This window comes from Pseudophryne corroboree, unplaced genomic scaffold (genome assembly GCF_028390025.1).
Source record: "Pseudophryne corroboree isolate aPseCor3 unplaced genomic scaffold, aPseCor3.hap2 scaffold_1649, whole genome shotgun sequence".
In the NCBI taxonomy this organism is placed as follows: domain Eukaryota; kingdom Metazoa; phylum Chordata; class Amphibia; order Anura; family Myobatrachidae; genus Pseudophryne; species Pseudophryne corroboree.
In genome coordinates, this window is record NW_026968284.1 from 86501 (window position 1) to 101317 (window position 14817).

The following is a 14817-nucleotide window of genomic DNA, read 5'->3' on the forward strand; positions in this document are numbered from 1 at the left end:
GAAGTTGGGCAGACATAATCCGCCCTTCAAACGCAGCTGCCAAGGGCTCAAGAAACCATAGTCTTGCAGGGGATTTCTGACAACACGGGTGAGACAACAGAGTTAGGGCGCCAGGGGCTATTTTCCTGTCCTGCTCCCTTCCCCAGCATTCCGTTCCAGTGCTCCGGTCCTTGCCATAAGATCTTCTCTGACCAGAGTGCTGGAATCATAACACATACTGGACACAGAAGAGGTTTTCTTCCAGTGGAAAGGCTATGGAGATCCAGAGTCTGGTCAAACAAATTCTGAAACCAGCAAGAGTGTTAATCCATCAATGCATTCAGTTGCTGGGGAAGATGGTTGTGGCCTACGAGGCCATTCAGTTTGGCAGGTTCCATGCCAGAGTGTTCCAGTGGGACCTGTTGGACAATTGGTCCGGATCCCACCTACACATGCACCGGAGGATAATCCTGTCTTCCAAGACCAGAATCTCACTCCATTGGTGGCTGCACAGTTCTCACCTCCTAGAGGGGCGATGGTTCGGGATCCAGGACTGGATCCTAGGGACCACAGATGCAACCCTCCGAGGCTGGGGAAAACGTCCAAGGAAGATGGTCAAGTCAGGAAAGTTGTCTCCACATAAATGTTCTGGAGTTAAGGGCCATTTAATAACTGCAGACACAGTACACACTGGGACGGGTGCCCAGCATCCTCAACAGACTAAGAGAAAAGGATTTACCGGTAGGTATTAAAATCCTAGTTTCTCTAACGTCCTAGAGGATGCTTGGGACTCCGTAAGGACCATGGGGATAGACGGGCTCCACAGAGTTCATGATCTTCACTGAGGTAGCGCACAGCACTGCAGCTGTGCGCCATTGCTCCCATACACCTCACATACTCCGGTCACTGTAAAGGTGCAGGGCGCAGGGGGGGCGCCCTGGGCAGCAATATATACCTCTTTTTGGCAAAAATATAACATATATACAGCTGGGCACTGTATATATGTATGAGCCCCCACCAATTTTACAGTTTAAGCGGGACAGAAGCCCGCCGCCGAGGGGGCGGGGCTTCTCCCTCAGCACTCACCAGCGCCATTTTTTCTCCACAGCACCGCTGAGAGGAAGCTCCCCGGACTCTCCCCTGCTTATACCACGGTAGAGAAGAGGGTTGAAAAGAGAGGGGGGGCACATAATTTGGCCCAAATTACATACAGCAGCGCTACTGGACAAACATTAAGTTACTGTGTTATTCCTGGGTTATATAGCGCTGGGGAGTGCGCTGGCATACTCTCTCTCTGTCTCTCCAAAGGGCCTTGTGGGGAAACTGTCTTCAGAAAAAGTATTCCCTGTGTGTGTGGTGTGTCGGTACACGTGTGTCGACATGTCTGAGGAAGAAGGCTATATTAGAGAGGAGCGGGAGCAAATGAATGTGGTGTATCCGCTGACACCTGATTGGATGGATATGTGGAATGTTTTAAATGCTAGTGTAAACTCATTGTACAAAAGATTAGACAAGGCTGAAGCTTTGGGACAGTCAGGGACTCAACCCATGCCTGATCCTATGTTGCAGGGACTGTCCGGGTCTCATAAGCGCCCACTATCCCAGATTGTTGACACAGATACCGACACGGATTCTGACTCCAGTGTCGATTACGATGATGCAAAGTTACAGCCAAAATTGGCAAAATCCATTCGATATATGATTATGGCAATAAAAGATGTTTTGCACATCACAGAGGAACCCCCTGTCCCTGACAAGAGGGTACATATGTACAAGGGAAAGAAGCCTGAGGTAACCTTTGAGGGGGTCACACGAGCTGAACGAGTTATGTGAAAAAGCTTGGGAATCTCCAGATAAAAGACTGCAGATTTCCAAAAGGATTCTTATGGCGTATCCTTTTCCATCAACGGATAGGTTACGATGGAAATCCTCCCGTAGGATGGACAAAGCATTAACACGCACAGCTACAGTTGGAAAATCAAATTTTTTACCTTATGTTCCCTCACAGCATAAGAAAGCTCCGCATTATCAAATGCAGTCCTTTCGGTCACAAAGAAACAAGAAAAAGAAAAAACCCCAGAGCTGTGCTCCTTAACTGTCCCTGGTGGCTAGTGGAGCGGCTGCCCAGTAATCAGTGTCCACGCCAGTGCGCACACGGCCCGCCCCCATCAGCGGCCTCGTGATCCCGGAGGGCGGTGTGTGTGTGACTGACCTTAGGAAGAAACCGGAGCCTCCGCTGCAGTGACCCAGCAACCGGGGCACGGGAGTATACTGCGCCACTGGGAGTGATGGAGCTGCAGTAAAGAGGTCTATTAGACCTAGCCTGCTGCAGCCCTTGTAGATTCTTATAAAAAAAGTTCTTCTTTTCTTGCCAAAATTAATAGCTAAGAATAGGCTGCCTGAGGCAGCCCCCTGTTAAGTGGCCTGCTACTGAAGGCACCAACTACAAACTGAGCTCCCTGTTCATGGAAGCGAGGTTATAGAGGAGGGGGCGCTGAGCATCTTGGGAACAGTCAAAAGCTTTGAGCCTGTTGGTGCCTCAGATCAAGATCCTACTCTGGTGTACATATACAATGTGAATCCTTGTGGAGTCCAGTGTACCCCACAGAAGAAATGAATGCGTCACACCCATTGGCAGCAACATTAGAATAGCTGCTGATGGGCACAATTGAGAAAGGAAGGGGGGAAAACATTTGAATCCAGCACATATATGTAATTTGAATATGTAATTTGTACCTTCCTACTTTAAAATGTAATGGATGAACCTCACCCTGTGAGAACTATCTTCATGATCAAGAGATCTCATATGCAAGATAAGTATGTGTTGGGATAGGGCTGTGGAGGGCGGCTGCTCGGGCACACCCCTGTCAAGTTAAGGAGATTCAACTGAGGAAGCACAAGGGAACTCTCATCTGGGAACAACAACTGCAGGGAGAACACATTTTCAGACGAATGTGGGAGGGCAGAAGGCTGCCTAATACTGAAGCACCCCCAAACAACAAACCAAATGCAACAACTACTGCAAGCATTCCTGGGGGAAGGCCTGCAGCAGATGGATTTGCATATAGTGATGTCATCCAAGCAGTGGGCATAGTTGGCTGCAACCCTCGTCTGCATATGAAAAGAGAAAAGGGTCACGCAGGGCATGGCGGCCTTTGTGGGGTTGCGCTTGGATGACCCCTAAATCGCTTTATACACCCCCACCCCCCATCAGTGTGGGCTCATGTTGGCCATGCCCCAGCCCCTGAAGCATTCAAGCTGATTTCTTGCAGCAGGTGGACCCAGAAACAGCTCCAGAGTTGCTCTACAAGACAAGTAAAAGGGTGTGAGCCCTGCAGCACCACCTGTAGTTTGCATACACACATATATAGGACAGCATCTCTTATGTGCCCCAGGGTCAATAAAATAGTATCCTTATCTAGGGTATCCATCCCCTCAGATAAGGTATCCGTCCATGCCGCTACAGCACTACACACCCAGGCCGACGCAATTGCCGGTCTGAGTAAGGTACCTGAATGTGTATAAATGGACTTCAGGGTAATCTCCTGTTTGCGGTCAGCAGACTCTTTGAGGGTAGCCGTATACTGGGACGGGAGGGCTACCTTCTTGGATAAGCGTGTTAATGCTTTGTCCACCCTAGGGGAGGATTCCCATCGTAACCTATCCATTGATGGGAAAGGATACGCCATAAGAATCCTTTTGGAAATCTGCAGTCTTTTATCTGGAGATTCCCAAGCTTTTTCACATAACTCGTTCAGCTCGTGTGACCCCCTCAAAGGTTACCTCAGGCTTTTTCACCTTGTACATATGTACCCTCTTGTCAGGGACAGGGGGTTCCTCTGTGATGTGCAAAACATCTTTTATTGCCATAATCATATATCGAATGGATTTTGCCAATTTTGGCTGTAACTTTGCATCATCGTAATCGACACTGGAGTCAGAATCCGTGTCTGTATCTGTGTCAACAATCTGGGATAGTGGGCGCTTATGAGACCCTGACAGTCCCTGCAACATAGGATCAGGCATGGGTTGAGACCCTGACTGTCCCAAAGCTTCAGCCTTGTCTAATCTTTTGTGCAATGAGTTTACACTAGCATTTAAAAAATTCCACATATCCATCCAATCAGCTGTCGGCGGAGACACCACATTCATTTGCTCCTGCTCCTCTCTAATATAGCCTTCTTCCTCAGACATGTCGACACACGTGTACCGACACACCACACACACAGGGAATGCTTTTTCTGAAGACAGTTTCCCCACAAGGCCCTTTGGAGAGACAGAGAGAGAGTATGCCAGCACACACCCCAGCGCTATATAACCCAGGAATACACAGTAACTTAATGTTTGCCCAGTAGTACTGCAGCATGTAATTTGCGCCAAATTATGTGCCCCCCCCCTCTTTTCAACTCTCTTGTCTACCGTGGTATAAGCAGGAGAGAGTCCGGGGAGCTTCCTCTCAGCGGTGCTGTGAAGAAAAAATGGCGCTGGTGAGTGCTGAGGGAGAAGCCCCGCACCCTCGGCGGCAGGCTTCTGTCCCGCTTAAACTGTAAAATTGGCGGGGGCTCATACATATATACAGTGCCCCGCTGTATATGTGTTATATTTTTGCCAAAAAGAGGTTTATATTGCTGCCCAGGGTGCCCCCCCCCCCCCCCTGCGCCCTGCACCCTTACAGTGACCGGAGTGTGTGAGGTGTATGGGAGCAATGGCGCACAGCTGCAGTGCTGTGCGTTACTTCAGTGAAGATCATGAAGTCTTCTGCCGCCTCTGAAGTCTTCTTTTCTTCTCATACTCACCTGGCTTCTATCTTCCGGCTCTGCAAGGGGGACGGAGGCGCGGCTCTGGGACGGACGGCGAGGGTGAGATCCTGCGTACCAATCCCTCTGGAGCTAATGGTGTCCAGTAGCCTAAGAAGCAGGACCTTGCAACTCAGAGAGTAGGGCTGCTTCTCTCCCCTCAGTCCCTCGATGAGGGAGTCTGTTGCCAGCAGTGCTCCCTGAAAATTAAAAACCTAACAAAATACTTTCTGTCAGAAAGCTCAGGAGAGCTCCTGAAAAGCACCCAGTCTCCACTGGGCACAGTATCAAACTGAGGTCTGGAGGAGGGGCATAGAGGGAGGAGCCAGTGCACACCCAGAACTAAAGTCTTTCTTAAAGTACCCATGTCTCCTGCGGAGCCTATCTATCCCCATGGTCCTTACGGAGTCCCCAGCATCCTCTAGGACGTTAGAGAAAATAGGATTTTAATACCTACCGGTAAATCCTTTTCTCTTAGTCCGTAGAGGATGCTGGGCACCCGTCCCAGTGCGTACTGTGTCTGCAGTTATTAAATGGCCCTTAACTCCAGAACATTTATGTGGAGAAAACTTTCCTGACTTGACCATCTTCCTTGGATGTTTTCCCCCTGTGTGACTGCTCCCCAGCCTCGGAGGGTTGCATCCATGGTCCCTAGGATCCAGTCCTGGATCCCGAACCATCGCCCCTCTAGGAGGTGAGAACTGTGCAGCCACCAATGGAGTAAGATTCTGGTCTTGGAAGACAGGATTATCCTCCGGTGCATGTGTAGGTGGGATCCGGACCACTTGTCCAACAGGTCCCACTGGAACACTCTGGCATGGAACCTGCCAAACTGAATGGCCTCGTAGGCCGCAACCATCTTCCCCAGCAACAGAATGCATTGATGGATTAACACTCTTGCTTGTTTCAGAATTTGTTTGACCAGACTCTGGAACTCCATAGCCTTTCCACTGGAAGAAAGCCTCTTCTGTGTCCAGTATGACTCCCAGAAACAACAACCGCGTCATTGGGACCAACTGCGATTTTGGCAAGTTTAGGAGCCAACCATGTTGTTGAAGAACTGTCAGGGAGAGTAGATGTTTTGCACCAACTGGTCCCTGGATCTCGCCTTTATCAGGAGATCATCCAAGTACGGCATAATTGTGACTCCTTGCTTGCGAAGGAGAACCATCATTTCCACCATCACCCTGGTGAAAATCCTCGGAGCCGTGGACAGACCAAACGGCAACGTCTGAAATTGGTAATGACAATCCTGAATTGCAAACCTCAGGTAGCTTGATGCAGTGGCTAAACGGGAACATGTAATTAGGCATCCTTATGTCTACCAAAACCATGAAATCTCCTTCCTCCGGACTGGAGATCCCTACCCTGAGAGATTCCATCTTGAAATTGAATTTCTTTAGGTAGAAATTGAGGGATTTCAGATTTAAGATTGGTCTGACTGAGCCGTCCGGCTTCGGGAGCACGAAGAGGCTTGAATAAAAACCTTCTCCCTGCTGACTAAGGCCGATTTGAACAATCGGTGAGGGGGAACGTCTTGAAACCCCAGTTTGTACCCTTGTGACACTATTTGTAAAACCCACGAGTCCAGGTCCAAATTAATCCAGAACTGACTGATGTGTTTTAGACGTGCCCCCACTGGTGTGGGCTCCTGCAAGAGAGCCCCAGCGTCAAGCAGTGGATTTGGCAGAAGCAGAGGACGATCTCTGCTCCTGCGATCTTGAAGAGGCTACAGACCTCTTCCCTCTTCTCCTTCCTCTACCTGCAAAGAAAGGGGAATCTTAACTTCTTGCATATCTATTGGGACAAAATGACTGCGTTAGACAATGATGCGTCTTCATCCGTTGAGAGGGAACATAGGGCAAGAAGGTTGACTTACCTGCGGGAGCTGCCGAGATCAAATTAACTAGGCCGTTGCCAAACAAGGCTTCACCTTCATAGGGAAGAGACTCCCTTTCTTCTTGGAGTCAGCATCAGCATTCCCTTGGTGAATCCACAATGCCCTCCTATCCGAGACTGCCATGAAATTGGCCCGTGAACTCAAGAGTCCTATATCCCTTGCAGTCGTAAGTATGCTGCAGTGTCCTTGATATGATCCAACGTAAGGAGTATCCCATCTCTCCAAGATATCTATATCGGAAGACAAGGTATTCGACCAATTCTTGAATACTACTACTCACCCATGCGCATGTAATGGCAGGTCTAAGTAATGTACCCGTGGTTACATAACTAGAAATAATGTAGCTTCCTGCATATGATCCGCTGGATTTGTGACAGGGCCCCGTGCAGAACAGGGGGTGACTCCCACTTTATTCTGTCCGCAGCAGGAAATGAATAAACAATCGGAAACCTTTTGGGGATTTGATACCATCTTGTCGAGCTGGATCAGACTTTCTCAAACAGAGATGGAGGAACGTTACATCAGCTTTCATTATATATCTATATATACATACATATAGACCCCTTTGTCAGGAACAGCAGGATCCTCAGTGATGTTAATATGTCCTTAATATCCACAATCATGTACTGAATGCTCCTTGCCAATATTGGATCTAATCAGGAAATATTATGGTCGACATAGGAATCAGTATCCGAGTCAGTATCAGTGTGTAGTAACATTTTTGCGGGCCTGAGGGAAAAGAAGCATAGCCATGAACATCACATCTATTCTCTACGTCTGTGTCTGGGACACAGATTTATCCAACCTCACTCTGATATTATTGAAACTTTCACCCAGTCAGTTATTGGTGGTGCCAACAGGGCCACCATCATATGTCTGCATTCCTAATATAGTTTCCTCTTGGGAAAAACATTCAGCCACCGACATGTTGACACACATGTACCAAGTACCCACAGACACATCGGCTTATGGGGGATAGACCTACAGTAAATCTGTCAGAGGGACAGAGAGGATTTTTCAGCTCACAACCCAGCGCCAAAAGTACACAGTCTGGGAAATAATAAACTCTATAGTGATAGACTTGTAACGCTCTATAGATGTGCTGGTGAGGTGAGGAAGAAGCCCCGCCGCTGTAATGGCACGCTTCTGTCCCGCTCAGAAACAAATAATTAATTACGCTGGCGGGGTAAGGACAGTGCCCAGGCACTAATGTCCACTTTTGCCAGCCTTTTGTGAGGAATTTATGCTGCCCACGGTGCCCCCCCCCCCCACCCACCCACATGCCCTGCACCCTGCAGTGCCTGTGTTTGTGTGGAAGCATGGCGCACAGCATTCCGCTCGCTGCGTGGTACCTCAGAATGCCGTCACTGGAGAAGAAGTCTTCTGTTCTTCTGCTACTCGCCTGTCTTCTGACTTCTGGCTCTGTAAGGGGGTGATGGCAGGCTACGGGAGTGGGCATCTAGGCGTACCCAGCGATCAGCACCCTCAGGAGCTAATGGTGTCCTGTCAGCCAGAAGCAGAGCCATTGAACTCACTAGAAGTTGGTCATACTTCTCTCCCCTAAGTTCCACGGAGCAGGGAGACTGTTGCCAGCAGCCTCCCTGAAAATAAGAAAAACTAACATAAGTCTTTTCAGAGAAACTCAGTAGAGCTCCCCTGTAGTGCATCCAGTCTCACTGGGCACAATTCTAAAACTGGAGTCTGGAGGAGGGGCATAGAGGGAGGAGACAGTTCACACCCTTTGAAAGTCTTAAAGTGCCCATGTCTCCTGCGGATCCCGTCTATACCCCATGGTTCTTAATGTGATCCCAGCATCCTCTAGGACGTATGAGAAAACAAATAACGCACACACGAGGAGGAGAGAACAAAGGAAGCTATAAGGAGGGGAGGGGAGGGGAGGGGAGGGGGAGGGGGAGGTAAGGTAGTAAAGGGATATTGGATAAACTACAACCTTATACATATTCATTAATGTACCAGTAGTTAGAAGTAGAAGAGCTCTAACAGAAACCACAAAGCTTATCTAAAGCCACACCACACTGGATATGCCCAATCTCATTTGATCTTTGAAGCAAAGCAGTATTGGACTTTGTTACTACCAAGCAGTCTCCCATCCATGTATTATCAGATTCTTTAGGTAAACTACCAACACCCTTTTCTTGGTACTGTACATTTAATATTTACACATATTCTTTTATGTACCAGAAGTTAGAAGTAGAAGAGCTCTAACAGAAACCACGAGCTCATCTACAGCCACAGCACACTGGATTTGCCCAATCTCTCCTGATCATGGAAGCTGAGCAGTGTTGGTCCTGGTTTTAGTACTTGGATGGGAGACCACCAGGAAATACCAGGAGCTGTGTGTATTTTTACAATACCAACACCGTTCTCTTGATGCATTCCATTTTGAAACATTGGGGCAGATCTATTAAGCCTGGTGAACTGATAAAGTGCAAGGTGATAAAGTACCAGCCAGTCAGCTCCTAACTGTCATTTTTCAAACCCAGCCTGTGACATGGCAATTAGGAGCTGATTGGCTGGTACTTTATCACCATGCAAATTATCATTTCACCAGGTTTAATAAATCGTCCGCTTATTCATTTATGTACGAGTAGTTAGAAGTAGAAGAACTCTAACAGAAACCACTAAGCTCATCTACAGCCACACCACACTGTATATGCCCAATATCACCTGATCTTAGGCCTGGTTTGTTCTTGGATGTGAGACCACCTGGGAATACCAGGTGCTGTAGGTAGTTTTATACTACCAACACCGTTCTCTTGATGCATTCTATTTTGAAACTTATTCATTGATGTAGAAGTTAGAAACAGCAAAAATCATCTACAGCCGCATCACACTGGATATGTCCAATCCAGTGGCGTAACTAGAAATTTTTCTCCCCCAAGCCAAAAAATTCTTCGGCGCCCCCCCCCCCTTCATGCTCCATAATTGGGAGCAAGAAAGGGATAAATATGCGCGCGCCTAAGGTGCGCGCGTCAAAAAAGGGGCGTGGTTTTGTTGGAGTGGGCGTGGTTTCGCATAAAGGGGCGTGGCATTGCAGGAAAAGACTACCTTATACCCCAGTTTTGCAACCTGCACGCCCATACGTTGGCCACCACAGGAAAGAAAAATAATCCTGATTCATGCCCCTTACATTATTTGTCATTTTTCCTCCTTATAGTAATGCCCAGTATACATTATGCCACATACTGCAATGGCCCTTAGACATTATGCCGCACACAATAATGCACGACACAATATGCACACACTGTAATGCCCCCGACACATTATGCCACACACCGTAATGTCTGTGACACATTATGCCACACACCGTAATGCCTGTGACACATTATGACAGGAATCGCAATGCCCGTTATACATTATGCTACACACTGCAATGCCCCTGATACATTATAGCACATACAATGTCTGTGACACATTATGACACACACCGCAATGTCCGTGATACATTATGCCACACACTGCAATGCCCGATACATTATAGCACATACAATGCCTGTGACACATTATGCCACACACTGCAATGACCTTGAGACATTATACCACAATGCCCGTGATATAGTATACCATACACCGTAATGCCTGTGACACATACCGCAATGCCCTGCCCGTTATACCCTATGCCACACATCGCAATGCCCGTTATGTATTATGCCACACTGCAATGACCCTGAGACATTATACCACATACCACAATCAGGGCCGGTTCAAGGGCGCAGAGCGCCCCGGGCAGGAAAGGGCGTGGCCTAATACAGGGGGCGTGGTGAGTCACGCCCCCTGTACATTGAAAGCGCCGCTTGAATGCTGAGCGGTGCGCGATGACGTCATCGTGCACCGCACAGCAAAAGGTCCTCTCCACGAAGAGAAACTAGACGCTATGCGTCTAGTTCCCTTCGTGGAGAGGACCTTTGCTGTGCGGTGCGCGATGACGTCATCGCGCACCGCTCAGCAGTTACTCTCCACGAAGGGAAACTAGACGCATAGCGTCTAGTTCCCTTCACAGGAGGCGCCGAGGACGGGGACGGCAGCGGGCAGCGGAGGCGGACGGGGGACACAGCGGGCAGCAGTGGCGGATCTTGCCACGGTGCGGCGCCCTCCGGATGGCGCCAGCGCCCTCCGGAAGGCGGCGCCCCGGGCAAAAGTCCTGCTTGCCCGTGGCAAGAACCGCCACTGACCACAATGCCCGTGATATAGTATACCACACACCGTAATGCCTGACACATTATGACACACACCGCAATGTCCGTGATACATTATGCCACACACTGCAATGACCCTGAGACATTATACCACATATCACAATGCCCGCGATATAGTATACCATACACCGTAATGCCTGCGACACATTATGACACACACCGCAATGTCCGTGATACATTATGCCACACACCGTAATGCCCATTACACATTAAGTCCTACAGTAAGGCTTCTAATTACTTTTCAATTACCTGCTCGTTGTCAGGGGTTTCATGCACTGGGTGTCATGCTCGTTGCCAGGGGTTTCATGCTCTTGGTTCCATGCACGGTGCCAGGGGTTTTCATGCTCAGGGTGTCATGCTCGTTGCCAGGGGTTTCATGCACTGGGTGTCATGCTCGTTGCCAGGTGTTTCATGCACTGGGTGTCATGCTCGTTGCCAGATGTTTCATGCACTGGGTGTCATGCTCGTTGCTAGGAGGTAGTCCTTGTTGCTAGGGCTGTGCTCCCAGTGCCACATATGTCCCCAGTGCCAGATATTCCCCCACGGTGCCAGGTACTTACATGCCCCAGTGCCAAATATAGTCGTCGTCCCCATGTGCCAGGTACACATATGCCCCCAGTGCCAGATATTCCCCCCCAGTGCCATATATGCCCCCCGTGCCATATATGCCCCCAGTGCCAGATACCCCCCCCCAGTGCCATATATGCCCCCAGTGCCAGATATTCCCCCCCAGTGCCATATATGCCCCAGTGCCAGATATCCCCCCCAGTGCCAGATATGCCCCCAGTGCCAGATATTCCCCCCAGTGCCAGAAATGCCCCAGTGCCAGATATTCCTCCCTCCCCCCGTGCCATATATGCCCCCAGTGCCAGATATTTACCCCCCCCCCTGCCGTCGCTTTTTGGAGGGACACGGAGGGCACAGCTCGTCTCTCCTGTGTCCCTCCTGCTGCATCATCTCCGGCGGCCGCGGGTCTAATAGGGGGAAGTGCCAGTTCGTGAGCCAATTAGAGCTCACGGACGGCACTTCCCCCTATTAGACCCGCGGCCGCCGGAGATGATGCAGCAGGAGGGACACAGGGAGGCGCGCTGTGTGCCCTCCGTGTCCCTCCAAAAAGCGGCGGAGGGAAGGAGACTGCAGACTGACATGCGGACGCTCGTCCGCATGTCAGTCTGCTGTAAATCAGTGGCGCCCCCGCAGCCCCTCGCCCCCAAGCCACCACGAGGACTGCGGGGGCAGTAGTTACGCCACTGGTCCAATCTCATCTGATGATGGAAGCTAAGCAGTGTTGTGCCTGGTTTGTTTTTGGATTTCAAGTCCTGCCTTCTGGTTTGGCCACGGCACCTCGGATATTCACCAAGGTCATGGCCGTGATGACGACCCTTCACCATCAGAGAATCAGGATCCTGCCAAATCTGGACGACTTGCTGATCCTGGTGAACTCCCAAGAGGTTCTCCACAGTTATCTGGAACTGGCGGTCCAATTCCTAAAAGTCCACGGGTGGCTCATCAACTGAAAAAAGTCCTCGCTGGTCCCTGCTCGGAACATTGTGCACCTAGGGGCACTGCTGGACACACACAGCCAACAATTGTTTCTGTCTCCAGAGAAAGTCCTGAAAATTCAGGACAGTATCGTCCTCTCTCGCCCAAGAGTGTTGATACACACAGCGATGCAAGTACTAGACCTCATGGTGTCGGCTTTCGATATGGTAGAGTACGCTCAATTTCATTACCGCCCTCTGCAGAGGTTAATCCTCTCCAAGTGGGACGGCCTGCCTCATCGGATGATGTCTCAAATGATCTCCTTGACTCCGGAGGTTCGTCTGACACTGAGCTGGTGGCTACAGGACCAACAGTTGAGCAGGGGCCATCCCTTCTAGATCTCCAACTGTGTCCTCCTGACAATGGATGCCAGTCTTTTGGGCTGGGCCATGGTGTTGGAGCAACACTTTCTCCAGGGTCGGTGGACCAGGGAGGAATCTCTCCTCCTGATATACATTCTGGAATTGCAGGCAGTGTTCAATTAATTGACACTGGCCCTGCCTCTAGTACAGAACAGACCTGTTCAAGTACAATCTGACAACGCCACCACGGTAGTGTACACAAATCATCAAGGCGGCACTCGAAACTGCATGGCAAAGCTGGAAGTATCAAAAATCCTCCGTTGGGTAGAAAGTCATCTGACAGCAATATCGGCAGTGTTCATTCCCGGAGTCCTCAACTAGGAAGCGGATTTCCTCAGTCGTCAGGACGTTCACGCTGGAGAGTGGAGAGGCCGCAGCAGAAATGTCTGCACTGGTGTCAGTAGGTGACTGAGGCAGGGATGACTGGGAGATAGTGGGTGACTGAAGCATGTATGAGTGGGAGATAGTGGGTGACTGAGGCCGGGGTGACTGGGAGATAGTGGGTGACAGGGAGATAGTGGGTTACTGAGGGAGGGGTGATAGGAAGGGGTTGGGTAAGTATGGGAAGAAAGTGGGTGACAGGTATAATAAATGACTAAGGCAGGGGTGATAGGGAGATAGTGGATGACTGTGGCAGGGGTGACAGGGACAGTAAGAGACTGAGGCAGGGGTGACAGGGATAGTGGCTGACTGAGGCAGGGGTGACTGGGAGATAGTGGGTGACTGAGGCAGGGTTGACAGGGATAGTGGGTGACTGAAGCAGGGGTGATAGGGTGACAGTGGGTGACTAAAGCAGGGGTGACTGGTATAGTGGGTGACTGAGGCAGGGATCGCAGATATAGTGGTTGACTGAGGCAGCGGTGACTGGGAGATAGTGGGTAACTGAGGCAGGGGTGACAGGGAAAGTGTGTGACTCAGGCAGGGGTGATAGGGAGATAGTGGGCTGCATATCTCTGCCTCACTGCAGCAGCACATTCCTGCTTCAATGACAGCAGCACATCCCTACCTCACTTATAGCAGCACATCCCTGCCTCGCTGACAGCAGCACATCCCTGCCTCGCTGACAGCAGCACATCCCGGCCTCGCTGACAGCAGCACATCCCTGCTTCACTGACAGCAGCACATCCCTGCTTCGCTGACAGCAGCACATCCCTGCCTCGCTGACAGCAGCACATCCCTGCCTCGCTGACAGCAGCACATCCCTGCTTCACTGACAGCAGCACATCCCTGCTTCGCTGACAGCAGCACATCCCTGCCTCGCTGACAGCAGCACATCCCTGTCTCGCTGACAGCAGCACAGCACTGCTTCGCTGACAGCAGCACATCACTGCTTCACTACCAGCAGCACATCCCTGCCTCACTGGCAGCAGCACATCCCTGCCTTACTGACAGCTGTATATAGGGCCTAATTCAGACCTGATCCCTGCTGTGCATATTCACACAACAGGAGATCAGGTCTGAAGTGCGTGTGTGCTGGTGCCGCAGTGCACCGGCACATGCCAGAGATGCGATCAGCATCTCTGCCCAGTGAGCGCCTCTGCCTGATTGACAGGCAGAGGCGGTCACTGGGCAGGAGGAGTCGGGCCAGCGGCGTTGTGCCGCCATTTTGGGGGCACAGTCAGGACAACGCAGACATGACCGGACCGTATGGGGGCGGGCCGTGACGGCTGCGTGACATTTATGGCATTTATGTGCAGTCTAGTTTGCACAGTTGATAGAGTGTTGATCTTGCACTATCAATGTAAGCCTCACATAGGTTTGATACACATGTAAGTTTGTTTTTATTTTACTACATTGTGGTTTGTGGCTCTATACCATGTAATGCATGTCTTTTAACAGTAGTCAAGTCTTCCAATGTGCTTGTTAGTGAAACCCAATAGATAGCTTTATTTTATTTTGTTTCTTCAAATATTGAATGCATATGTCTTATAACTTTTTTTTTTCAATATACAGGTTGAGTATCTGTATATACATTTTTATTATAAGATTTTCAATGACACAAGTACATCCAAGTTGCAGAT